Source organism: Camelus dromedarius, chromosome 29 (assembly GCF_036321535.1).
Source record: "Camelus dromedarius isolate mCamDro1 chromosome 29, mCamDro1.pat, whole genome shotgun sequence".
NCBI lineage: Eukaryota > Metazoa > Chordata > Mammalia > Artiodactyla > Camelidae > Camelus > Camelus dromedarius.
In genome coordinates, this window is record NC_087464.1 from 16,468,145 (window position 1) to 16,495,777 (window position 27,633).

The 27,633-nt window shown below is 46.8% G+C and overlaps 1 protein-coding gene and 1 non-coding gene across 4 annotated transcripts in view; one reads left to right on the top strand and one right to left on the bottom strand.

Annotated features, from left to right (window-relative positions):
* ZNF710 (zinc finger protein 710) overlaps positions 1-27,633 on the top strand; it is a 63,536-nt gene that overhangs the window by 1,405 nt on the left and 34,498 nt on the right. Inside the window, exon 1 of one of the 3 annotated variants that reach the window (XM_031440566.2) lies at positions 125-235. The exons of 1 other annotated variant lie outside the window; for it this stretch is intronic. The gene's annotated coding sequence lies outside the window, so the exon portion shown is untranslated. Of the gene's footprint in view, positions 1-124; positions 236-960; positions 1,223-27,633 lie in introns of those variants that run through there. One more of the 3 variants, XM_010986756.3, reaches the window with a different exon arrangement.
* TRNAV-AAC (transfer RNA valine (anticodon AAC)) lies at positions 13,089-13,161 on the bottom strand. The gene has a single exon. It is a non-coding gene; the product is annotated as a tRNA-Val (tRNA).

The following is a 27,633-nucleotide window of genomic DNA, read 5'->3' on the forward strand; positions in this document are numbered from 1 at the left end:
AGCGAGCGAGCGACCGAGAGAGGGGGAGAGAGAGAGAGCGAGAGGAGAGGGGGAGAGAGAGGAGAGGGAGAGAGAGAGAAAGAGAGGAGCCGGAGGGAGGGCGGCAGGAGCAGGCTGCGGGCGCGCGTGGAGGCGGGCGGCGGGCGCGCAGCAGCAGCCCGGGCGGTGGGCAGCCAGGAGCCCCCGGCCCCGGCCCGCCGAGGGCCCCAGCGCAGGAGCCGCGCCCGGACCCAGGGTGAGTGTCCCGCGCGGCCCAGGGCCCCGGCCCTGCAGACCCCCGGGCGGCGCGCCGGCGGGGGCGCGGGGGGCGCGGGGGTGGGTCGCGGCGGCGGCGGCCGACCCGCCCCCCGTCTCTCCCCGGAGACGGCCGCGCGCAGGCCCGCGCCGCGCTGCAAACATGTCGTCTTTTCCTTTCACTTCCACATTCCCTCATGCCGGAGAGCTGGAGGGAGAGAGGAAGAGCCGGGGAAAGAGGGAGAGATGGCGTCTGGGGGGGGGGGGGAGGGGAAAGGGAAGGAGGGAGCGAGCGAGCGAAAGAGGGCGAGAGCGAGGAGAGCGCGCGAATGAGAGGGAGAGGAAGAGAGAGAGAGCGAGAGAGAAAGGGAGGGGAGGGAGGGAGAGAGAGAGGCAAAAATGAAAGGAAAGCGCGGCGGCGGCGGTGGCGGCGGCGGGGCGGGAGGCCCGGAGGCGGCGGCGACTCGCGGGCCCGCACGTGGGTGTCCCGGCGCCCGGTGCGCTACCCCCAACGCCCGCCCGGGACTTAAAGTTTCACCCCCTCGCCGCGCCGCCCCGCCCCGGCGGCTGCCCACAAACTTTATTCTCCGAGCGGGTGGGGTTGCTGCGCGTCCCCGCCGTCCGGGGTGGGGGAGGGCTGGGCGCGCCGCTGGGGTGTCGGCGGCGCCCCCAGGGCAGCCGGCTGCCGCGCGCCCGGGGCCCCGGACCTGTTGAAGGCGCTCGCTGGCCCGCGGGGTCCCCATGGCCTGTCCTTAGCCTCCTCAGTCCTAGTTCCCCTTCCTCGTCGCCCACTCTCTCCGTTTTCTTGCGGTCATTTTCCTAATTGGACAGAGCTGTGGGGTGTGATCGCCGGCGTCAGATTTGGGGCCCCGAGGCTGCCAGGTGGGCACGGGGACTCTGGGACCGACGGGACAGCCCCTGCTGGCGTGCAGAGCTCAGGGATCCGGCCCTTGTGCCACCGCCCCCCTAGCCGCGGACTTGCTAACTAGTGCGTATCGTGTGTGTGTGTGTGTGTGTGTGTGTGTGTGTGTGTGTGTGTGTGTGTGTGTGTGTGTGTGTGTGTGTGTGTGTGTGTGTTCGTATCGTGTGTGTGTGTGTGTGTGTGTTCGTATCGTGTGTGTGTGTGTGTGTGTGTGTGTGTTCGTATCGTGTGTGTGTGTGTGTGTGTGTGTGTGTGTGTGTGTGTTCGTTCCCAACTTGCCTTTTAAGATGACTTTTATGGTCGCTGCAACTGTTTCCCTCCAGTCTGAGCTGTAGTTCGGGAAGATTTAAGAGGCCAGGGAGGTGCTTGCGTGGGTTTTAACTAACTAAAAACAATCAATGTATCTCTAAGCTCTGCGATGGTTCCGGCAAGGCGTATCCAGAGCCTGGGTGCGTTTTCACAACTACCAGGTGCTGGTCCTTCCCCGTCTGAGCGGCCCAGTGAGGGATCATCCTCGTGGCCCACTCTCGAGCTGCGGGCCGAGTGCCCTCACTGCTAAGGGCATTCCGAGCGCTTTAATTTCTGTGCAAAATGGAAACTCCAAGCTGGCGTAGACTTGGAGGGGATGTAACCAGTTCAGGCGGGCGCCTGGGAAATTCACGAAATTCCCCCACAGGTGTGCAGAGAGGGACTTTGAACCTTGGGGGTCACCTGTCCAAGTTTGAGACGGCTCTTTCAGTGCTGCCTTAGTACACGTGTAAGTAAAAACAGTCAAAGTTCATTTCTGCCAAATAGAGGGCCTGGAGCCTGCATCCCTGTTTTGCCCTCTCCAGCCGCCTTAAAAGAACGAGTGGGGCCAGGTGGAAGGAAAGAAACCCACCCCTAATCGTCATTAGACTTTAGAAAACGTATTCTTAGTGTTTATGATGATCAAAGCCATAGGCTTGTCTGGTTTTGATTTTTTAGACTTAGTATGGCTGTCCCTTTCTCGTTTGTTTTAAAGCAGATGTTATTTTCTAGAGCTTTCATGGTGGTTTTGTCAGCTGGCCCTCAAACCACGTGTCACCTTGTGCCAGGCACCTGCCAGTCTGGAATCAGGACCTCTAATTGGTCACCTATAGTTCTAGCTGCAGTAGTGCTCCAGTAACCTGCAGGACCCTGCTTTCTTGCATGAGGGCAGCAGGGGCAGGGCTGCTTTTGGAGAAAAGGAGGTGTTGGCCGTTTGGGTCACATTTTCCTTTTCTCCAGGTTCACCTGGTTGCCTGTGTGCTGAGGGAGGGAGATACAGTGAGTGGAAGTGAGAGCAAAGATTCACTCGTCTCAGAGCAGATTCCTGGGTGAGTCCTTGTCCTGTGGTGTGTGGCCAGCAGGCCATCTGTTCTGTACTTGGGTCACTTTCATTCCAACCAGGCATTTTCTACCAGGGAGACTTATTTTAGGCTCACTGTCTAGAGACAAGGAGACAGACAAGGTCTGCAATGGTTTTTGAATTGGAGGGAGACTAATGGGCCCACCAGAGATTTTGCATACCTTCTATTTTGGGTTTGCGTTGTGGCCCAGGGATATTTCCATCAGAGTTGTACTTCAAAAACCAAGTTTGATGTTAGAAAGGAGTAAATAAATAGAGGAGGAGTCGGGTGCATCTCAGGATGCTGCCCACAGGCTCCTCATCTGGCTTGCTCACCCCTAGATCCCAGGGCAGGGTCTCATTTTGTTGAATTAAGGAATCTGTGAATCTGGTGAGTCTCATACTAGTGGTGGTTGATCCCAGCCCTTAGACTTCAAAGCTGGAAGACGACCTTAGAGGTTGTCTGAAAGAAACTAAGGCATGAGAAGAGTTCCATACCTGAAGCCGCACAGAAGTGGCAGAGCCAGCCCTCAAACACAGGTTTTCTGAGTCCATTTCCAGTGCTCTTAACACAAGGCGGTGGCCTGTATTCCTGCTGAGGATCCCGAATCAGGCTCCATCCAAAGAATGTGCCTGTGAAAGCATAAAACCATGGGCTTATTCTACCCTCATGAGATAGGTAAATGAAGGCCCTTATGTTCCAGTTGTGTTATACTTACTGTTCCAGAGGATTTGACAGCCAGTGTGACTACTTGGGGAAACCGGGTGTTTCTGGCTTTTTAACACCTACTTCTTCAAAGTCCACCAGTTCAGCAGGGCAGCAGTTTAGTCATCGGGATGTGCCTAAGTCACCCTGAGTACTTTTTGATCTGGAATGCTTTCTTCATGCTTTGTACTTGTGTGTGATTTATTTAGGCTTAGTCTGAGGAGAAGAATGGGGATGTAAGAAAGGACCAGAGATGAGAACTGATCTCTATTCATGGGTTAGATCTCTTATTACCCTCAGTTCGTGAGGACAGAGGTCTTTCTTTGTTCATTACTAAGCCCCTGTGCCTAGGACAGGGCCTGGCACATAATGGGCCCTCGATAATACTTGTTGGATACATGTGCTGGACATTAGGAAAAAGATCTCTCTTCCAGGAGGAACCCACGGATGACAACACAGAGGCAGAGACAGGGAGGTGATTGATGGGAGCTGCAGAGTTTTGCAGTGAGTCATTGCTTAGAACAAGCTTTAGACAGGTAAGGCAGGAGGGGCTGGGAAGAGTAAATCTTGAATGGGGTGGAGCCACTGGATGGAGACTTGTGCAGAACAATAGGCAGGTCTATAATTTGACCGGATATGGGGAGGATAATAATAATCATAAATCTTGGGCCAGGCTTGTGTAAGTGCTTTATGTGTATCATCTCCGTTAGTCCTCATAGGTGGTAGTTACCCCATGGTTATTCCCATCTGGCAGACTGGGGAGCTGGCGCACAGAGGACTTAGTAACTCATCCGAGGGCACGGAGTTGGTATCTGAACCCAGGCACACTGACTTCAAACTTTGCCTCCCATAAATGATGATTTCAGACATCTCTGCCCACATCAAGGAGCATTCAGAGCTTTGGGGTTCCTCAAAAGGATGACAGCAGAAAATCTGGAAAAGAAATTGTTGGTCTGCAGTAGAATGAAGCTGGCAGGGAGCATGCCCTCTGCTTCCTTTGCCAGGGCCATCACAGTGTCTGAAGACTGTAAGGGAATACTGATTTGGGGGCCCTGACTATTCCCCAAGCAGAGTGGCTAGTTCTAGATCAGGACAATTTTGTACTTGATAAGGATTTAGGACAACTTTTCAACTTAAATTTTAGTCAGCATGTATTTGAGACTGGTGAGAATTTTTAAAGCCAAAAGTGTCACCATTGGCCATGAGGCCTCTAGAAGACGTTTTCCACGATCCATCCTACTCCAGGGTGCTGGTCCAGGCTATTCCAGCCCACAACAGCTGCCTTTTTATCGACAGTCTGTTGGTCCTCATGGAGCTTGCAGTCTCCCTGGGAGACAGGTATTAAACTGATAATCACACAAATACTCTTTGATTACAGTCGTTATAAATGCTTCAAAGGAAAAAAGTACAGAGACTATGGGAGCTGATAATCAAGGAAGATGGGGAAAGGGAGGCTTTCCTGAATAAAGGGCAGTTAAACAGCCATGCAAAGAGTGGGTGAAGAGGCTTTAACCAGGTGGGATAGTCCATTAACCTTGATGTAAACCTTGTTACTCTGTATGTGGTCTGTGCACCAGCAGCTTCAGCATCACCCGAGAGCTTGTTAGAAATGCAGAATCTCGGGCCCACCCCAGACCTGCTGAATCTTCATCTTAACAAGATTCACGTGCCTGGTAAAGTCTGAGAAATGCTGATGGAATCAAAGTACCCAGTTGGGAGGTTCGCAGCTGCGAATGAGTTGGGTGACCTCAAACAAGTCACCCAACTTGGAATGGCTTGGAGGAGTAATAAAGAGGGAAGGAGATCATCCTACAAGTTCCTTCTGGCTTCTCAGATCTTTGGCTTCTCCTGGTGTGTGCTGTCTCCAAGATTTTTGAGGGAAAGGACCTGGGCTTAAGACCGCATCTACTTCTGCGGTGCCTTTGGTGGCGGCCAGCAGGCAATACTAGTGCATGCTCTGGTCTGACTTCAGCGCTAGAGGGGTCAGACCTTTGTCTGGGGAAAGATGGGCGTACTTTGCCAAAAGCATGTGGAGCTTTGTGGAGCACACAGAGAGCAAGAGAAAAGTGTGCAAAGGTCAAAGGGCTTTGAGGGAGGAAGGTGTGACATTTTGCCAGAAATGGAACCTAAACCAAGGGTGGGAGGAAACTGCTCAAGAGTTCCGTGCATGTGAACATAATACTTCAAGAACTGCCATGGTGTTTCGCCCCTGAGATCCTCACATCACTGTAGAGAGAAGCAGAGGATTGGAACCAGAGCTCCTAGACCCTCGCAGCCATGGTGGGCTTCAGTTACACCTGCACCTATGCAGACAGTTACGTGTATGTGCACTTTGCTAGGGAGAGAACCTGTAACTTTCACCAGCCTCAAAGGGGTCTGCAGCCTCCCAGAACTAGGGGCCAAAGGCTTTCTTGACTCATTTCTCCCAGCTCTTTTAAGCCCATATCAGTCGCATTGTTTGCAAATATTTTCTCCCATTCCATAGGTTGTCTTTTCATTTTGTTTATAGTTTTCTTTGCTGTACAAAAGCTTATAAGTTTAATTATGTCCCATTTGTTTATTTTTGCTTTTATTTCTATTGCCTTGGTAGACGTAACCTAGGAGAATGTTGCTACAATGTATATCAGAGAAAGTTCTTCCTACGTTCTCCTCTAGGAGATTTATGATGTTTTATATTTAAGTCTTGAAGCCATTTTGAGTTTATTTTTGTGTATGGTGTGAGGGAGGGTTCTAACGTCACTGATTTACATGCACTGTTCAGCTTCTAGCTCTTTTATTATGCAGCACTTACTATGTGCCAGGCACTAGTCTAAGCACTTTCCATATATAAGCTCATTTAGGTTGACTGCTTTTCCTGAGGTCACACACCTAGTAAGTGTCAGAACCAGGACTGGCACCCAGGCAGTCAGGCCCCAGAGTCCCTGCTCCTCGCAAAGTCTACCTTAGTAACAGGGCAGGTGGGACTAGGGGAGAGCTCTTTTTGGTAGCGCAGAAATTGAGATTACAGAGGCCCCCGCTTTACAGGTAAGTATCTCCCAGTTGTTCATGCATAAAACTGAAAGCGGTTTTCCCAAGGAAATATGTAACAAATAGCACTGGGTTGCCAGGCTAGCCCGTGAGAGCCTGCGTCACTACTGGGCTCAACTCATGATTGTTTGCAAAAAGAAGAATTAGAAAACAAGACTGCTGCAGTACTGCAAGGTAAATTAAAAATTCTAGAATTGGACAGAAAGCACTTGAACACAGTCAAGTAAGGGGGGTGAGGTGGTTGGAGGATATTGGGGTAGATTCTGAAAGAGGGGATTAAAGGATGTTAGAAGCCAAAGCAGGGCCAAATGTATGTCAAATCAGCAGCTTCCAAAGGTAAAATAAGTGGCTTTTATTACCTACTAATTAATGTGTGAGCCTCACAGACCTGACTCCTCCCCCATCCCTAGTGCCTTACCCCAAGTACAGAGGCTTTTTGTCTTCTCTCTTATTCACTTCTGTGCTATTTGAATATTTATCAGTATGTATTATCTTTATAATCTAGATATTTGTAAATGGAGTAAAGGGACTATTAGAAGTGGGTTGATCTCTAGGGGGGTTTTAGTTTTATCTTCTACGACCATCATCATTAAGGAGTTTCTGATATTAAATATGTATGCTCTATCATGTGTGTATTTCGGGAGTACCGAGAGGATTTTCAGGGCAGCGGGAAGCTGAAAATAAGGGCCCAGCTGCCTTCCCTTTCTTCCTTCCCTTCCCCTCCACGTGTAATAAATCGAGAATCAAAATCAGGTAAGACTGATCACTACGGAAAGCAGGAATGTCCACCCTGCAGATTTACACAGGAGAATAACTTCTGTGATGACTCTTGGTTATGTGTGGTTTGTCTTCTGGTTGGTGCCTGAACACCATCCCCGACCCCGTCCCATTCCCAGTGAGGCCAGTGGGATGGCTGGATAGGGAAGGTTGTTTTGCATGTGTTTGGTAAAAAAACCGTACAAACTTGAGTGGTTATGTTATGTGCCACATCAAGATGTCCTCACGAAGACCATGTCTCATCTGGCTTCTCAGTGAGCATGAGGAACCCTTGGGAGACTGATGGTGCTGGTTGGTTAACCTCACCCTATGATGTCCCATCCTGGGGCTCCCAGGCCCACAGTCTCACCTCCCATCCATTCACTAGCCACAGACCACAGGACCACTGTGGACTCTTCTGGACCATTATCCAGAAGCAGCTCACTGCTGAAATTCTGAATTCTTCCAGTTCTCCCACTGCACAGCCCTCCTTGAAGCAGCTTTGCCCACCACTGCCCCAAGCTAAGAAACCTCTGCCTGGTCACCCAGGCCTCATGACCACCGTCAACCCTCATTCCCATGTCCCACCCAGGATGCCTCCCTACGACTGAGCACTGGACATCCTCCTGTGCCCAGGTCCCCACTACAGCTACAGACATACCCTTCTCCTTTTCCTTTGGCCCTGGGTCTCCCCGACCCCACTCACATTTCAGTTCTCTTCACCCTAGGACTTCACAAAGAAGAGTCCACCCTTTCTATCCCTACTTCCTCTCTCCCCTTCTCTCCAGCTCTGAAGCAGCAGAGTATCACTCTGACTCCCACCTGCTCTCCCAGAGGTCATGGTCACCTCCTAATCACACCTGGTGGCCTCTACTTATCTGGCTTCTCAGTAACAGGTACTGTCATGAGACCCTTGCCCCCAGTGGGTTCTGGCTCGTCACTCTGGATCCTCCTCCCATCTCTCTAATTATGCTTTTTCTGCTACTCCCTCCTCCTCTGGCTATGCTTTGGTGCCTCAGCCACAGTTCTCTGCTACTTGCTTCCCATCTGTGTCTATGGTTTCAGCCTGCACAGCCTGGACTCTTGGTCTATATTCCTGTCCTCATGTATCCTGTTAATAGCCTAGAGCTGGGATTACTTAGTTATAATTTTGGGTATATATGGATATCTTCCTACCATCTTAGTTTGTGTTTTCTGTTTCTCCTTTTTCTGATTATTCTCTCTCTCTCTCTTTTTTTTTTTCCTTCACTCTTTTTTCTCTTTACTGCTTTGGAACTTATATACTCTAGTTCTGTTCTTTTGATGCATGGAAACTGCTTAAGGTTTACGGTTAGCTGGTGTCCATATCTTTTTCTGAGCAATGCACGGATCTGGGGATGCTTTATATAGTCACCATTGTCCCTGCTCACATTCAGTTGTCATATAATGGTTTAGCTCTGTCTTGTTTCACTCTTTAATACCACAAATTGGGCATTATTTTCAGTATTCTATATGGTTGGTTAACCTTTAATTTTCCACATATTTATCACTTTACTTATATTTCTCTTTGCATCTTAGGCTTTCTTTGTGGAATCAGAACATCATGTGGTGGGTGATTTAATTATAAACTTCAGGTTCCTGTTTGACTGAAATTTTATTTTGCATATATTGTTAAGAGATTGTTTTCCTGGGTATAAAACATTAGCTTGGCAATTGTTTTCTCTTTGTATTTAAAGATGGTATTCCACTGTCTTCTGCCTTTCGTTGCTGATATTGAGAAGTTGGTAGTCCAGTTATTGATCTTAGGTAATTTCTTCTCCCTGGTTGTTGTTTTGTTATTGTTGTGGTGATGGTGGGGTGTGTGTGCGCGCGTGTGTGTGTTTGCAGTTTATTGTATTTAGGAGTGGATTTTATTTTATTTAGCTAAGTGTTCATTAGACTTCCTGAAGCCAAAGATTAGTGACTTACCAGTTTTAGAAAAATTTCAGCCTTTATCTCTTTGACTATTATCTTTCCATCATTCTCTCTCTGGTTCCTCCTTGGCAACTCCAGTCTGATGTATGTTAGAACTTATTCTCTCCTTTACATCTCGTAACTTGTTTTTCATTTTCAATCTTCTGGGGTTTGTTTGGGTTTTTTTTTAGTGTTTTCTGGGTAATTTCTTATTTGTCTTCCAGTTCACTAATTCTCTCTTCAGTTGTCTCTAATTTTCTGTTTGGACCTTCCACTGAGGTATTTTTAATATCAGTGTTAACTCACAGATTTTAATATATTTGATGTGTCTTAATCCGTTTATTTTCCTTGATGTTCATCCTTTAGGTTTTTAATCTGGATGATTATGTTTTTATTTCATGTTTCTATTTAATTCTTTTTCAAGTATGTATGACCTTTTTAAAAATGACATCTTACTCCTTACTTGTTTTCTAATTTATTTTGTTTTATTGTTTACTCCTTACTTGTTTTTAAATCTCATTTTATTTCCTTGATCGTATTAAACATATGTATTTTTTTGTGTCCAGTAATTCTAATACCTGGAACATTTGCAGGTATAGTTCTATTGTTTGATGCTCCTGCTCTCTCCCACTCATGAGGGCTTGTTTCCTTATGTATTTTAGGATTTTTTATTGTGAGTTTAATTCTTAGCTTGCAGTTTTGAGGACAGAGCCCACACCCACATGCGGGCCTGCCAGTGACCACAGATTCTCAGAGGAGTCTTCATTGAAAACTCTGCACACAGCTAACACTACTAGCAGGCACCCCACTTTATCCCATTGTTCCCTTATTGCCAAATGCCTTCCCTCCATATTTGAACATAGTCCTAGTCATGTCAGGTCCAATTAAAAACTATGTATCTTCAGAGCCTTCTCCATGCCATCTCTTGCAGAAGTAACCGGCTCTTCTACATTCATTGACACTCTAACCTTACCTATTCGTCTATAAGTGGGTGTGTTCAGACCCCACACTGGACTCTGAATTTCTTAAAAGCTCAGAGCTTTGTCATTTATTTCTGGAGCCCCAGTGCCTGGCTCACTTTGAACAGAGTAGTTACTTAGTAGATGTCTTTTGATTGAACAGAGTTTATGGCAAAATCAGTATTTCTATTCTTGTTGAATAGTAATAAAAAAAAATCACAGGCACTACCCTACCGCATGATCTTAGACAAGTCCAGTTTACCTCTTTGGATCTAAGTGACCTTAGCTATAAAATGAAGGGATGCTTCTGAGATTGCTAGTTGCTGTAAGATACTGAGATTCAATATAACTTGTATGACTTGTCAGTCATGATCATATGGATCAACTCTTGGTTCACAAATGGAATGAAGGGATAAGAGGGTCTTGGAGAAAAAGAATGCAATTCTGAGGTAATGGCATGATTTGGACAAGAAGAAAGAGAAGGAACTCAAAAATTAATATGAAAGGTGACATTTTAAAATTTGTAACTTGAGACAACTTGGTGGCTATTCATTTTTTTAATGAGCACTTTATAACAAAATAAATTTCAGAAGGAGTAAAGATGGTACATATAAAAAATGAAGTCAGGGAAAATACTTTCTAAGTTTGACTTAAAACCCAGAAGCTATGGAAGAATAGATTAATATATTCATCCCTATACAAGTGAAAAATTTCAGTGTGGCAAAATCATGAACAGAGTCAAAAGAGTCTCTGCTTCTCAAAACTGGGAAAACATTTTTGCAACATATATCAGAGATAGAGCTAATTTCTTTAATATCTAAAAAGGAAATAAAAGACCATCAACACAATTTTTAAAATGGGCTGTGAACATGGACTGTTCACAGAAAAGGAAGTACAAATGGTTCTTAACCACAAAAGGTATTCAGCCCACTAGTAATAAGAGAAATGCAAGTTAACTGTGCTATGGAGAAGTGACAGTGGGAACAGATACTCTCATAATTGCTGATAGAGTGTGAGCTGATACCACCTGTATAGAGAGGATTTTGCCAATATTTATTAAAAGTGCACAAGCAACTCCACTTCTGGGAATGCCTCTCACAGGTATAAGCATGTAACATGTAAAATGATGCATTTTTCGAGATAGTGTATCAATATAGTTGCTGACGTATTTTCTTAAGAAAATACAGGACAGAATGCCTGGCTGTGCGGCATTCTGCAAGGATATCTAGGAGACTGGGAACAGTGGTTTCCCATAGCAGATACTAACTTTTCACTGTGTTCCTTTTTCTCCATTTTGAATTTTGTACTTTGTGCATATACTACCTAATTAAAAACTATTTTTTTTAAAGGAGAGAAGAAGGGAGGGTGGGAAAGACGGAGGGAGGGAAGAGGATCTCACCTTTGCATTTTCACGTAGGCTATTTTAATTACTCTCCTCAGCGGCCCCTAGCGAGGTTACCAATTTTATAAACCAAGAAACCGATGCTCGAAAGTCTGCAGTGACCTGCCCAAGTTCATGGAGAGAGCCTTCGAATCTGGCATTGAATCCAGTTCTCACTCCAGAATCCCTGGGCTCATGTCTGTAGATCCGTATTTTGTTTCCTTCCTTTATTTTTAACTGACATCTCATAGGTCGAGGACCAATGGCTGTGCCCCATGGCCTAGGCCCACCCCCTCAAGGGAGTGACTGTAAAGTTCCTTTGGCCTCCAGCTGCCCGGCTGGCTCACAGGTCATACTGGCCAGAGCTCAGGCAGGAGGTGGTGGAGCCAGCCCAGAACCCAGCCCTCCACATCAGACACAATGAGGAGGATTAGGGATGGGCTTTGCAGTCCTACCTTTGAAGTTCCCAGCTTTTATCAGAGTGTCTGAACCTTAACATTATTTCAAGGGAGCTTTTATTACTGTCTGTATGAACTGGCCTCAGGTAGGCACCAGCTGCTGCCAGGTGCCGAGGGAGCACTTTCTGGTGACTTCAGCTGGTGCCTTCAGCTGGTGCCTTCACTTTGTTTTATGGCAGGGAAGTTTTCAGGGCTGAAGGTACTTGGATGAATCTGGAAGAACCACTTTTTCTATTTTCCATCCACAGGTGCAACTGGATGGCATCTCTTTAATTAAACAGAGAGAGAGGTGGTTTTTTGATTTTTGGTTTTTGGGTTTTGGTTTTTGTCTCACAGAAACACCTGTGCTGTTTTCAAAGTAGGGTATTGACTACTTCCTCTTCGCTGAAGAGAAGTTCTTTACAGAGAACAAGGCTAAAGGTTTTGGCCATATATAATATGAGGCTGTAATTTTTAGCAGCTTCACCTGGGGGAAGAACTTGATGTCTTTAAGAGATACAGAACCATCTAGCACTACCTGTCCTCGTGTGCAGTGTCCTATTCATTTTCTAAGTTGGAGCCATCATTTCTTAAGAAAGAGGCAGAGTCCTTTGGGGCTGAGGAATGCTCCTGGGAGTAGAAAGTCTTCAGGATCTGAGGGCCTGAGCTGACATGTCCAGCACCCTGTCACTGTGCTACTTGGCATCTTTACAAAGGATGCATCCTAATGACCCACACTGTCCATTTTTGCTTGTTGGGCCAGTGGAAGTAGAAGTGCCTTGAACGTCACAGAGCTGTACCCACGTAAAGTTTGCACCTGACTATTTGCTGAATGCATGAAGGGATGGAGGCACCCAATAAACGTTCCCCAAATGGTTGAATTTAAACTTCGAGATAGATTTTAAAGCTATTGATCAGAAAGAGGACTGGAAAAATTCAGACATCTCCCATTGCTCCTCGGGTTTTCCTGATGCTTGAATAATTAAGCCCATGCCCTGCAGGATTTTTCCTTCCTTGGGCTTTAGCTCATTTTACACTAAGGCCAACTTCTGTCAGTGGTACGCTCTGAGTACTCCCGAGCGTTCCACTCTGTTATCTTCTTGTGTTCTAGCTCATTATCTGGAAGAACCTCTTGTGTAACATCAGGTAAGTTCTGTTGCTTCAGTTACAGAGCTTGTCAGAATTTCTCTTCCAAACCCCTCTTTGGGGGCTTTTATACCTTGATTATAAAAATGCATACTCTTTTACCAGCTAGGTGAAAAAAATCTCAGCTCAGGAACTGGCTTTTAAAAAATTCCTCCCTCCTCCCTTTTTAAAAATTAATTAATTAATTAATTATTTTAATTTTGGGGACAGGTAATTAGTTTTTTATATATTTATCTTTAATGGAGGTATTGGGGATTGAACCCAGGACCTCATGCATGTTAGGCATGCACTCTGCCACTGAGCTATACCCTCCCCCTAATTCCCCACTTTGAATTCACTGTCTAAAGAGATGGTCATTGTCTTTTCCTTGATCAAGGACAAAAGTAATATTTGTTTTGTTTTTTCACACCTCAGCCCCTCTGCCTGTTCTCATTTCCCTCCTCCCACTCTCCAATTACCCCGTGGCAGTTACTCCGAGGGCCTGGACAGAAAAGTGGGGTCCTGACTGTTCTCAGGGTTTGGCTCTTGACTCTTGACTCACCCTTCCTGCACTCACTTGGGCCTTCTGGAAGATTTTAATTCCTTTTCACTGGAAACTACCTCTTAGTCCTTGAAAGTATACTTAGGTGGTTTTAAGTGTCTCTGTCCAGTTTTGCTTTGTTTTGTTCAAATCCTGTTCAGATTTGAATGTCCAAGGAATGTACAATCTCTTGGATCTTGGATCCCCTCCTTTTGTTTTTTTAGAGAATAGCTTTTATTGATTTTTTTTCTTGTTACAAAGAGATTTATGATTGTTGCAAAAAAATTTAGGAAATAGAAACAAGCAAAAAGAAGAAAATAAAAACCACTTATAATTATTAATATTTCAGTATATGACACACCCTTCCAGTGTATATTTTTTAATTTAAAAAATGAGATTTTTTTCAGTTAGGTAGAATTATTACAGTTCGACTGCACATACACATTATATTGCATGTAAATACATGTATACAGTATACTGAGAAAAATGAGATTATACTCATCATGTCGGTGCATCTTACTAGTTTTGCTTTTACTTGACAATGTTATTAAATTTTCCATTGTGTTAAATGTTCTCCAAGTTACTTTAGAAGGTTGCATAGTAGTCTTTTGAACAGATGGATCATAATATATTTAAGCAGTTGCCTTCATTTAGGTTGTTTCTTTTTCTCTCATAAAGAATGCTGTAGCTTAGTGGTAGAGCACATGCCTAGCATGCACGAGATCCTAGGTTCAATTCCCAGTACCTCCACTAAGGAAAAAAAAAGAATGCTGTGGTGAACATCCTTGGGGTATTGTTTGATTATATCCTTAGGGTACATTTCTAGAATGGAATCCCTGCGCCAAGGGCACATTCTAAACTCTCTGGATTTGGATGGTTAAAATGGCCTCCAGAAATGTTGTGTAGTATTTTTGATTCCTTTTAGGTGAATATTAAGTCATCTTCTTTTAAAACCGGGTTGTGCGTTTTTAAGACACACTTTCGAACTGTTTCACACGTGTTGATTAAGAGTGACTGGCCTGGGAAAGGCCTGAGAAACCCGGGGCACTGCTGACCTGGGAAAGAGAACCTCCAGTCCTTGCCTCTTTGTTTGCAGTGGGTCTCAGTGCTGAGGCTGGAGGTCTTTTTTGTTTCCTCTGACTGCAGGCAGCTGGGCCAGCCTGTGGCTCCCCTGGGAAACCTCAAGGAGCCCATCCTTAGGGTGCCTGGCGGCAGTGCTGTCTTTGAGGATCCCTGACTCTCTCGGGGAGCTTAGGCTGGTCTTTCTTCCTAACTCCATAGACCGAGGCTGGTCCTCCCTGGCTCGGTTGGTGTTTGTGGGAGTGGCATGGAGGACTTCCTGTGCAGGCCTCAGACTTGTCCTGTGGGTCCTGCCGGGTGGGGGGGGTGCCTCTGCCCAGACCTTCAGCCCTTGCAGCCCGATTCCTCAGTCATCACCTTGCGGGGGTCGGGGGGCAGGAGGGAGGTTTGATGGAATTATGGCGGAAGTAACATATGCTTAGGCTAAATTGGGCCTTCCTGTTCCAGCTCCTCACTCGTCTTCCTCCTTTTCTGCCCTCTTCCTCCTCCATACCAGCACATTCTTTATGGTAGCTGGTGAGGCCTCTGAGGACCTTCCCTCCTTCTTACTCCTTTCTTCTTGGCTCCTGGTGACACCTAGGCTAGTGCCTACCTACCCTCTGGACCTGGCACCTCCTGCTCTTTCCTGCATCTGCTCTGTTCTGGTGCCGGGCCCCCCATCACTCCTGTGTCCAGCTGAAGCCCAGTTCTAGCCTGCCCCCTCCTTTCTCAGGCCTGACAAGAGGCCACAAGGGCTAGAGGAGGCCCAAGCTCCCCCAACCCAGAGAGACACGGTGTGCCAGCTGCTGCCCGTTGGGTTGCAAAAAACAAAAACACAAAACCCAGCCCCTAGAGATGAGGGATGATTCGGTTTCTCTAAACTTGACGACTTGTGTGCTGGAAACAGGAGGCACGGGTTGGGAGAGGGAGGCTGGAGGTTCCCCTGGGGTGGGCTTTGTTTAAAATTTAATATACTCTTTCTTTCTCTGAACGCACCAGTGCAGCTTCTAGCTCCTTTGTCACTTTAGCCCCGTTATCTGTCTGGTGGATGAGATCTCTTATCTGCCTGGTCCTGCCTCTCTTCCCTGAATGGACCATCCCCATCCCACAGTCTCTACCCTCCTCCCCCATTTGAGACACAATGTTACAGACCTCATTCTGCAACCTTAGATTCCAGTGAAACTTGTCACCTTGCTTCTTAGCTAATTAAGATTTGGAGAAAACCAGGGTCCACATTTAACAATCCTGGACCCACCCAAGGCACAAGAAGTAGGCAACTTTGGTGTCCTATGAGAGATGGTGTGGCACCTGCCCTTAGCAGTGTGGGAGAGTTGGGTCCGAGGGTGAGGGTCTCCGCTCTGGGTGGTCCAAGACAGTTGATTGTTTGCTCCCATGTGTGCTGCAACTTGGCACCTGGCACCTTGACCTTGGGAAGCTCTGCAGGGTGGAAAGCGCATTCTTCACAGAAACACAGAACCGCTCTTCTCCCTATGAGCAGGACCACATCTCAAATGTCGCTCCCCAAGGAAGTGGGCTCTGAGGCAAGAGGAGGACCCCACTTCAAGCCACAGGACTCAGGATCAGAGGAGCCATGGCGTTCCGTACTGGCTTGCCATCTCCTAGCCCCGATGAGCCACAGCCTCCCCAACCATGCCTTGGTTTCCTGGCCTGTGAAATGGGCTCATGAACCTGCTTTTCCTAGGTGTGCTTGATGCTGTGTAGTACATGGTTATCATTGTTACCTGTGTCCTGCAGGGCTCTGAAGTTGGAGAGAGCCCTGCACTGCCCCGAATCCTCTTTTCTCTTGCAAATCTCCTTTTGTCATCTCTTTATTCCTTCATTCAGTCAGCAAACATTTACCGGGTACCTACTAAACTCTGTGATGTAAAGGGGAATGGCATGGTCTTTGTCCCTAGCAGGCCCTCAGCCAGAAGGGCTATGGGATACGCAGACAAGAGCACAGAAAGTTCGCTCTTGGGATGTGGTGAGGGTGTGGAGGTGTGCAGGGAAGACTGCCTGGTGGAGGTGGTGTTTAGCTGAGTCTTAGCTGATGAGAGAAGCCTGGGCATTCCATTGGAAGACTAGACTATGCAAAGGCCAAAAGAACAGGTGCATTTGAAGAGTCAGTGGTGGTTTGGTGTGGATGGGAGGTGGGGTGTGGAGGTGGGATGGTAGAAGATGGAGCCGGAGGTGTAGGTAGAGGCCCATCTGGCAATGTGTCCAAAGGCTTGGACTTCACCCAGAGGCCTGGGTGAACTACCACCAATGAGCAAAGAAGCAACATGACAAATCGCACTGGCAGAAGCCAGGGGACATGGGACTTACGTTGTTATTCTGTGTGGGGAAAGCCCCTTGGAAATGTCAGTCTGAGAGTTGAGAAGCCCCTCAGAGGAGTAAGTGTAACACTTTTGCTTGAATCCTTTCTCATTTCACCTAAAATTTCTGCTCGGCACCAGCTATTTACAGATAGTTTACTAACGTACATTTTCTATGCTTAATTGTTTCTTAAAACTCACCAAGAAATAACCCAGTAAACTTTTTCCAGTGGGGTATATTAACGCATATGTATAGTCACTAAATTGAGAAAGTAGGAAGATCTTCTAAAATGTTGCAGGAGTGCATGAGCTTTCAGGCTGGATTTCCCCAATCCCAGCAAGTGAAGAAGGAGACTGATGTTTGCTGAGCACCTGCTCTGGGCCAGGTACTGGGCTAGACTAATTCAGTGACTGCAAGAAACAGCATTCCTGACCCATTTTAGAGGCAGAGAAACTGAGGTTCATGAAGGCGGCCACTTTTCCGAGGCCTTACACCTATAAGAGATGGCAATGGGATTTGAATCTGGGTGTGTCTGAATCCAAAGTTCACACTCCCTTCATTAAACTACTCTGCCACCTAATTCCCAAGACACTGGAAAAGTAAAGCAGGAGATGTAGAGGTGGGTCAGATAAGCTGCTGGAGAGTGTTGATTTTTAGGGAAAAATTCAAGCTAAAACACTTGCCCACTCCTTTTCTCCCTCAGCAAGTTCTGGGGGCCAACACACTGGTAGCACCCCTTCCCTGAGGAGCACTCTTCCAAAGGATAATGGTTGCAAGCCCTTGGTTACGTTCTGAGCTGGGCGATTCAGTCCACTGTGTAGACACTGCATGGAGAAGAGGTGCCTATAAGTGGCATCAGGATTAAACATTGACATGCTTGAAGTTCACTGTCCAGAACAGCTAGGGTGGTAGACAGAGATCTGCCTGGGTATAGGAAGCCATGGTGGGGTGGGGGGCGGAGGTGGCAGGGGCAAGGTTTATCAAGGAAGAGACAAGAGACATTCCCAAGACACAAGCTGCTTCTCCGGGGAGCTCTGCACAGGCCAGTATCTCTGCCCATCGTCACACTTCCTCTGGCCTTTGCCATCTTTGCTTGACCATCTTAATACATTCCCTGTGGGTCAGGATTCTCTTCCCTGACTTTCTAAGTGTCCCCAGACTCCCTACCAGACTGGGCTGGGGCTCACTGGAAGCCAGTTGAGACATCTGAAGGCCCACTGTGCCCCTTCCTCCCTCCCTCCTCTCTGCCACTGTCTTCTAGCAGAGGACTTGGTGAGGGAGGGTGGAGGGCAGAGAAACAGAAGAGAAAGACCCCATTGTGAGATGACTCCTGGTAATGGTGGTAAACGCAGGGCCACAGTGCCTGTGTGGGGCATTTGCTGGATATGTACTTGTGAACTTGTGATACGTACAGATGATGGGGCTCCCTGGAACCACTGCTCCCCTCTCCTGAAAACACTTCCGGTCACACAGACTTCTCTCTCCCTCATCCTTTCTCACCCCTATGGCCACTCCCTTATCTTCCCTCCCTGCTTTCTTCACAGTCACGGAGCAGGCTTCTAGACTTCTGCATTTTCCGGTCCCACACCCTGAGCAGGCAGCCAGTAGGAGCATGGCAGCCCCCTCTTCAGAGCTGCTGGTGTTGGGCTGAGTGGCAGGAGCTGGGAGAACAGCCACCTTGTCCATTTCCAGGGGCCAGAGCTCCTCTGAATTCAGATGGGCTGTACAGTTGACCTTGGGTTGAAAATGCAGTTTTTTGAGTGGGCCTCAGAGAGCATGTTGAGGTAGAAAGGAAATAAAAGCTTGCACATGTCAGTAGCAGTAGTTGGATCTCACTGCTTTGAGGGAAAACTTCTCCGTGACAGTGATGGGCGATGGTCATTTGAATGTGAGGAACATGGAGGGATAAGGGTGGTGCTCCTGGGTGCCCCTTGGGAATGTTCCTCCTGCAGGGGCACCTCCACAGCCGGAGGAGCTGTGGGCACCGTCCTCAGGTGTCAACACTGCTTGGGGTCCAAATCCAATTATCCCTCAAATCCTTCCTGGTGACTTCTTAACTCTCTAGCCAGGGGGAGGTTGCAAAGACAAAGCTCAGAGCAGAGCATCTCTGTTACCAAACGTTTGATGAAATCTTATTATTAAAATAGTAAATCTTACGACTATATAGAAAATTCAAAAATACAGAAAATTGTGAAGAAAGTAAAAATTGCCTGTAATCTCACCAATTAGAAAATACCATCACTGTTTTTAGTACCTTTATACATTTCTTCATAGTCTTTTTCCGTGCGTAGAGGTAAATGTATTGTATTTTAAACTGCTCACAAGCACGTTGAACTTTATATCCTTTTTCTTTTTCATTTGACATAACATTATGGCAAGCAGAAACTTTTAAAAAGCACTTGGGCTTTGCAAGCGAGCATATGCTCTGTGAATATTTCTGTCAGCCACCAGTAACCAACTGTAAGAACTCACGGTCTACCCAAAACAGAAATTGTGCCAGTAGGAGAGTCCTTTGATCACCATGTGGTAAATCTAGCCAAAATGCTGTAAATTTAAACAGACTAGAACTAAAACCTAACCACTTGAAAAAATTTAAAACACTCTCCTACATTGCTGTTGGGTCAAGGAAGAAATAAAGAACATAATGACAAATATTTAGAAAGCAATTGAAAACCAGAGTGCCACAGAACCAAACCAATGGGAGACAGCTGGCAGTATTCTCATAGCCTTGAATGTTTTTATTATTAAAAACGGAGAGAGAAAGAGAATAAACCAAGCATTCAGCCTGAGATCTTTAAAAAAAAAAAGAGTAAAAAACAGCCCCCAAGGAAAATTGGAAGGAAAAAATAGTAAAGATAAAGGCAGAAATCAATGAATTAGAAAATAGAAACACAGTGGAATTAGCAAGTATATCCAAGAGCTGATTCTGTTTTGAAATAAATCAGTAAAGTGGACTAACCTTTGGCAAATCTGTTTGAAAAATAAAAGAGAGAAAAGAAAAAAAAATAGGAATGAGAAAGGGAACATTGCAATAGATAGATTTTAAAAAATAAAAATATATGCACAATAGGCTTAAATTTGAAAATCTCAAGTAAATGAATGCTTTTCTGGAAAGGTATACGTTTTGTTAATTGAGAAAAAAAATTGTAATCTTTATCAAAGCACTGCCCCCTCTACCCGAAGAAGGCACCACTCCCAAGTGTTTTCGCTAGGTAGTTCTTTCAAATTTGATAAGACTGATAACGTTAAACTGTTCCATGGCTTAGCAAAAGATGGAGAGCTCTCCAATTCATTCTACAAAGCAAAATGAGCCTGATATTAAACATGGCAAAAAGACCACAGTAAAGAATGAAAATGTTATGTTGGAAACAAAATTCAGTAATATATTAAACAAGTCATCCACCATAACCCAGTGGGGCAAAGCAGGGAGAATTGTCAATATTAGGGAAGCTTAATATAGTAACTGCGTCATGCTAATGGGTTAAAGAAGTAAAACTGGATTGATTCCAATACATTCTGGGAGGGTAATTGATTAAAATCGAACAACCATTTCTAACTAATCAATACACCAAAAAAAAAAAAAAAAAGAATAGAAGGGTGCATTCTTAGCATGATTAAGGATATCTATTTCAGACCAATAGCCAATGTTATAATTAACTGAGAAACACTAGAGGCATTCCTGTTGAAACCAGTAACAAAATAAAGAGGCCTGCCAATACCATCACTGTTTAACATGGCTTTAAAAATGCTAGTCAACCCAATAATACTGACACAAAAATATATAATAAAGAAGGAGTAAACATAACAACAGTATGTACAATTTATACCAAATCTTGGGCTGGAGGTTAGTTTCCAAAGTTTAGAAATAAAAAAAGCCGTCCAAAAATTCAACAGATTTGACTACATGTAAAAAATTATAACTGCTTTGTAAATTCTACAAAACAATTGAGAGCTGGAGGGAAAAGAAAAGATCTCAAGACACTTAAAGGGTTTTAATATTTTAATGCAACCGGGAACTGGTTTTAAAAATCAAGATTTAAAGTTGAAGACAAAGTGAACAAATTATATAATTAGCAGATAAAAAACCCAACCCAAAGAAATGCTGGATGACACGCTCCATCAGATCAGGGATCAGGTCAGTTCAGTGCATGACAGATACTGTGTTGATTTAATATTTGTTGAACAAACGAATGCAGCACAAGTTTTTAAAGTATGATACCATTTTTTACCTTTTAGATTAGCAAGAGTTTTTTTTTCAAGGGTTTATTATGGAAAATCTCAAATCTATAGAAAAGTTGAAAGAGTAGTACAGTAAATACTCATCCACCCAACACTAGCTGTAACAGTTATGAACATTGGCCATATTTGCTTCACCTGTACGTGTATATATTTTTTTCCTGAGCCATTTTTAAGTAAGTTGCAGAGCACATATCACTTATCCCCTGAACACTTCAGCTTGCAAATGCCAAATCTCCCAGAATTTAGCAATCTGTGTAGAGGGTTTGGGAAACTGCCACACACCATGCCCTGCGGGTGTCTCTGCAGACTGCCCTCATCCTCGAAAAGGCACTTGGAAGTCATAGTCATGCCCACATGATATGTAAGAGAAAAGAAGGTACACGTGTATTGAGTGTCAGTTCCTTAGCTGGGCGTTTTACTAATAGTCTCCTGTTAAATCCTCTGCACAACTGTATGATAGGGGTGTTTTGCCCACTTTGGGGGAAACTGAAGTTCATAGAGGTTAAGTAACTTGCCCAAGATCATATAATGGCATTAGTTAACCCTAACCCATCTGACACCATCAAATTACACAACATTTGCCTCTTCCCTCTATCTTCTCTCTGCATGAGAGAGTGCAGTGCAGACAAATCGAAAGCAATCTGAATGTCCTTCAGTGCGAGAATGGGCAGGGAAGTGGCAATTTGTGCTCTCTGGTGAATGTTCTGTTTATGAACGTGGATTATTGATTATGAACATGCAACACGGAAACTTGCTCATGTCGTCCAGGGAAAATAAGCAGGACACCAATCTGGGCTGTACACATCATGATCAAAACCATGTGAAAACCACATGCTTGAAGAGGACCAGAAAGAAATATACAAGAAATGGTTGAGTTAGGATGAGGAGTATTAACTTTTCTTCACTTCTGTTTTTTCAAACTCTTTGCAGTGGGTGGTTTTATTAATTTTATGATAGAAATTTTTAATCAAAACAATTTATACCCACTTTATAGTTTTGTAGGCTCATGGCAGGAGAAGGCTCTGCTCTGTTTATTGCTGTTCTTTTCTGATGCCCAGCCCCTGCCTGGCATATATGGACATAATAAATGTGCTGGATGAGTGCTCACTGGGAAACCCTGCAGAGTGGCTCAGCCCAGGAACATGTTTGCAGAGAGCTTCTGCCAGCTGGTCTGCCCAAGAGCAAGCACAGGCCAGGTGTGTCACGAGGTGTGGCATTTGCAGGATAGTGAGCTCTCCTGGTCCAACCAGAAAGTCTCCTCCAAGGTGCAGGGACCATTCTGGCCATTCAGCATCACCAGGGCATTTAGTGCTAATAAGAACCATCTGGAATAAACAAACCAGCTCATACAGAAACAGATTTTTTGTCATTCTCGGACTTTTGAAATCCATAATAATGATTCTATGAACAATTATTATTAAGTGCTTACTAGAGGCCAAGCTAGGTGCAGCCACCAAACCATTCCCTCATTTAATTTTTTTCCTCATTTAATTTTCTCAACAACCATGAGAATTAGTAATTATTATTTCCATTTTATAGATAACGAAACTGAGGCACAGAGGAAAGAGGCATGAGTTCCAGGGCAAGTCTTAGTTTTGCCAAGAACTTGACTTTCAGCAAATCTCAAGCTTTCTGGGCTTTAATTTCCTGGCCTGTGAATAACAACAGTGGACCCTAGTTGAGTGTGTGCTGTGTGCCAGGCCCAGCTATGTGGAGACTGAGACCACCTTCAACAAACAAACTGGATTTATTCCATGGGTCTCTCTATACCACTTGGCCCAGTGGAATAAAAAAAAAAAACAAAAACAAAAAAAAAACGAATTTGTTTTGTTTGGGCTTGTTTTATTTTCCTAAGACCAAATCTTCAGAGCCACTCACTGCTTACACCTCATCATTCCTGGTTCTTATGCAGTAGGGCATCTTCAGTGGTCTCACCGTTTGTTATTGCCTGCTGGGGAGCCTGTTAATTCGCAGTTGCCTGTGTCAAGCCCCAGATCCCCTGAATCTGGGCAGGACCCAAGAGTCTGCATCTTAAAATACCTTCAGGTGGTTCCTAGCTGCCAGTCTTGTCATGGCCAACCATGAACTGTTATTTGGCCTTTTTCTTCTGAGATTAAACCTGCAAAGTCCTGGGCTGGTATAAACCAAAGCCCGTTTTCATCTGGAGGAACCCAGCGGAGTTACATGGTTAAGGATTACAAATTTTGTACCCTCTACTGAGCACTTGTGAATTTCTCATTGACAGAACATTCTCTTCACACCTCAGCTCCATGGAACTCAGCAGATCACATGTAGTTGATTGTACATTCCAAGAGCACTTAAGAAACTTAAATGTATTATTTTCTGTTTTTAAGAAAGAGGAGAGGCAGGTGAGATGACTGTGGGAAATCAAACGCCCCCAAAAATGTGGCAGTTAAGAACTCATGTTTGAAATATTAAGAAAGGGCAGATTTGAAGGTCTCTTACTTATGAGTAGACCTTTCATCTAAGAGGAAAGATATACATCTGCACTTAAAATTCTTGGTCAGTGTCACGCAAAAGGGTGAGCCATGGACTGATGCTGTTCAGCACAGTGTTACCCGGCCAAGAGAAATAGAGAATGAGGCTTAGAAACTTTTATATTTTAACATTGCCATGACGATGTCCAAGTGGGTGATTGGCAGCTGCATCTTGGACAGAGTGTGGACCTGTGTGGGCATCGCTGAGCTCCTGTGGCAGGTCAAGGGACCAGGAGCTGCCTGTTAGTGTTACTTCTTCCAGGGATTCAAATAAAACCGATCCTCCACTGCAGAGAGTATGAGAAACACTGGGTATGTTAAAAGGTGTGCTCTTCAGTTTAAGAAGTAGGAGAAGAGTTGGGGGAGAGGTGGACGACTTCTCACCGCCGTCCTCCAAATCCCAACAGGCCAGTTCATGCAGAAGGGGGTCCACGGCGCACCACTGGATTCCTTTAAAACCTGCTCATGGAGCCTGCAGGAGAGATCTGTTGGTCCTGGGTGGGGCCAGGTGCTTTAAGAGATGGCCTTCAGACTCCTGCCAGGCCTGGCTTTGGAAACTCAGGCACTACCAGTTGTGACCTTGGTCCTCTCTGCTTCACACCTCAGAGTTTAGAAAATGGTGGGTAACTGGTCCCTCCTGGAAAGTTTTTCGTGTGAGATAGAAATGAGATAACACACACCGTCCGCACTTGGGAAAGGGAGGCTTCTTTGTATTGTTGTATCTGCGTTATTTGAAAAAATGGATTGCATTGTGGGTCTCCAGGAAGTTGCCAGCTGCCCTCCCTGTTTCCGAATTCCTCTGTGTGTGTGTGTGTGTGTGTGTGTGTGTGTGTGTGTGTGTGTGTGTGTGTGTTTTGTGCTCTTGGTGGTGGTGGTGGAGTTGTCAGGAAACAACCATCAGTTTCCTGCTGATTAATTCAGTTCCTGGCGGGCCCTCCCTCACAGGCCTGGCCTCCTGCCTCCTCGGCTTACTCTCCTTGCCCCTTCTTAGAGGCCGGCCTGCCCTCCTGCTGCCCTGGGCCCAGACACCCTGCAGGCCTGCTGAACCTGGCTTTGTCCTGGCCATGAGCAGGGTGCTGGGGCCCAGCCGCCTCTGGTTTTGCCTGCACATGTGTTTCCTTTGCGCACCTGGCACCTTTGGGGACTTGGGCCTCTTCCAAGTCACCCCCTAGGTTGGGCCTAGGAGGTTTTGATGATCTGAACTGCAAGCCCTTGAAAATGATGCTGTTAGGGTCCTCAGTCCCTTTAGAGAAGGAGGCCTGATGGCTGGGGCCTCAGGAAGGTTTGGATGTAAAGTCCCAAGATTTCCCTGATGGTGGGAAGGGAGTCTGCAGGGAGTCTGCCTTTGGTCTTCAGAAGGGAGGTACCGGCTGGGGGAGAGACCAATGGAGTGTTGGGATTTGAGAGTCCCTTGCCTGTACCTTGGCCCTTGAGCAAAGGGCCAGCAGAGAAGGGGAGCACTGCAAGGGGAGGGGCCTGGGCTTGGCACGGTCCGCTGGCCGTAGTGTTGGGCTGAATCTGCCTCAGCACTTCACTTGGCGACTTGATAAGCACACGATGGTCTTGTGAACAATGCGGGAGCCACAACACAAGGGATAGTCTGGGTCCCAGACATTCCAGGTGGTGTCTCCAGTCTGCACAGTGGAGGATCCGGGTCCTCCAGGATGTAGGTCTTAGTGTCTCCTCAGCCACCAGCCAAGGGTGGAAGGCAGGTCTCCCAAGACTGGATGGGTTTTGTCCGACAGGCTTTCAGGCCTCAGCAGGACGATGCTTTCTGCACACAGGGATGCAGCCGGGACCATGTTGTACCTGGTGCACATGGCAGACCCTCATGGCTTCTTGAACACTTACACTTGGGCACCTGCACCTGCACTGCTCCTCACACGTTTCGTCTGAGTCAGGCCCGGCTCTTCAGTTGGGGTGGGAAGCCCCATACTTAACTACTACCTGGTGGCTGAGTCAACAGCACTGGCGTGCGTATTTGGTTAGCAAACAGGGAGCAGCAGTTGGAGCCGGCCCCCTGCCTTCCTGCTCCTGTCTTTCTAGCAAAACGTCCTCTGGAAAGGTCATCTGGGACTGCCTATGAGATTTGTGGGGCCTGGTGCAAAATGGAAATGAGGGCCCCTCGTTTGAAAATCAGTACAAATTTCTAGACGGGCACAGCAGAGCATGGTGCCCGGGGTGGGGGCCCTGCGGGACGGCACCCCAAGGGCAGCACTGCCCAGCCTTGTGGACTTCGGGGTGAGGCTTCGAGGGTGGCAGAATTGGGCATCCCTTTGGTAGAGGAGGGACTTTACATCCAAACCAGCCTGGAGTTCTGAGACATGCTGGCCCCACTCTGTCCCGTGGGCAGCTTTTCTCAAGGGTGGGAGTGATTCCCACCCTCACGTCTCGTCTCCTTTTTGTTCCTCCCTACCCTGTTTCCCCCTTTCTTTGTAACCTCAGAAGGCTCTGAGGCCCTCTTTCCTTCCCATCCCTCCTCCTTCTTTCTTTCTTCCCCTCCGCCTCTATTTCTCTCTTCCTCTTTCCATTGCTTTCATCCAGGGGAAAACCCTTCCCATGTTTGCTGTGTAACATTTCCCACTCATTCACTTGATGCCGTTTGATTTTAACGTATTTTTGAAGGGCACAGGGGAGGGTGCTCTTGGATTTCCGGAGCCTTTCTCTCTGGAGTGGCCCAAGTGAGCACCTTCCCCCACCGAAGGACGAGGGACATCCCTTCAGTGGCCTCTGGCTCCATCCAGATGGTCTCTGCCCACCAGGAGCCTGGAATGAATTCTCATTGTTAGCTTTCGTCACTCACCGCCTCCACCCCACATTCAGCTGTCAGCCCCACTGGCCACAGTGGAAAGAAAGCCTGCTCCATTCTTCCTGGTGACACCCATAAGCCCTGGGGACAGGCCTGGCTAGGGCTCCCAAGGCAGCAGCTTCCACGCAGGTCTGGAGCTGGAGGGCAGGGTGCTGGAAGGGATGAAATAGATCAGCCCATGGGACAATGTCCTGGCCTCTCCTCACCCTCTCCACACAGTAACCAGAAGGGTTTTCAGGACAGCAATTGGCTCATGATACATCCTCTCCTAAAAGCCTCCCCTGGTTCCCCCGGCCTGAGAATGCAGCAGACCCTCTGCGTGGCCTTCAAGGCCTTACCTTTTTGAGAGGCAGGCAGCCCCGGGTTCTGAAGAGACACTTGAGCCACAAGTAAGTGTCTTGAAGAATACAGGAGGTTTGGGAAGTTGGGGAGATGGAGAGGGATGGTTCAGAGGCACGCTTCCTAATGTGGGCATCAAGGGAACGTCTGGGGAGGAGGGGCAGTGGGACTAAACTTAAAGTCTATCTCAGCTCTGAGGACCTGGTCTCCTGGGAGATGGACCCAACCCTGGTCACTTTTGGGTCACCTGAGGGGCTTTTACAAAAGACCGGTCTCTGGGGGTGGGCCCATCCCGGGTGTTTGCGTTTGCTTCCCCTGAGAATCCCTTCTGCTTTTCTCTGTTGATGGGAGACTGCCTTGCTCACTCAGCCCTGAGCCCCCAGCCAAGATGAACTAAGGGAGCACTGTGTAGACATGGGGCCCCTGGAGAGTCAGCTGGAAGGGATTTTGTTCAGAAGGGGAAACTGAGGCCTGATCACCAGTGAGTACCACCACTGGGTAGCAGAGCCTGGGGGTTTAGGCCTTCACCGCCTGGCTAGATAAGGGCTAACTAGATAGAATGTGACAGTTGGAATGATCTCCAACAGGTGCATTGTGGTTCTGACTGATAGAGCATCCTTGCGCTCGTAATCCCCACAATCTGCATCCTTTTCTCTGACCTTCAGATGAAGGATCTGTGCTTGAAGAGGAGAGAGGCAGGGATTCTGCCCTCAAAGAACTCGATATCTGGGGGGTGACGGGCCCAGGCATAAAGTATTAAAATCTGGATGCTGTGATTCCAGGCCTGTAAGGAGACAGGCTTGAGGGAGAAGGGAGGAGTTCTAGGGGAGACTTGATGAGGAAACAGAGAAGTGAGGGTCTGAGGGTGTCTGCCCCCTTAACCCACAGGCCTGGCTTGCCTGCTGACATGCTAAGTGCTGGAGCCACTACGCTGTGTCCATTTGTGTACCGATTTCCCCTTGGCCCACAGGCAGCTGGGCTGGGCCAGGCCGTATACCCCAGTGT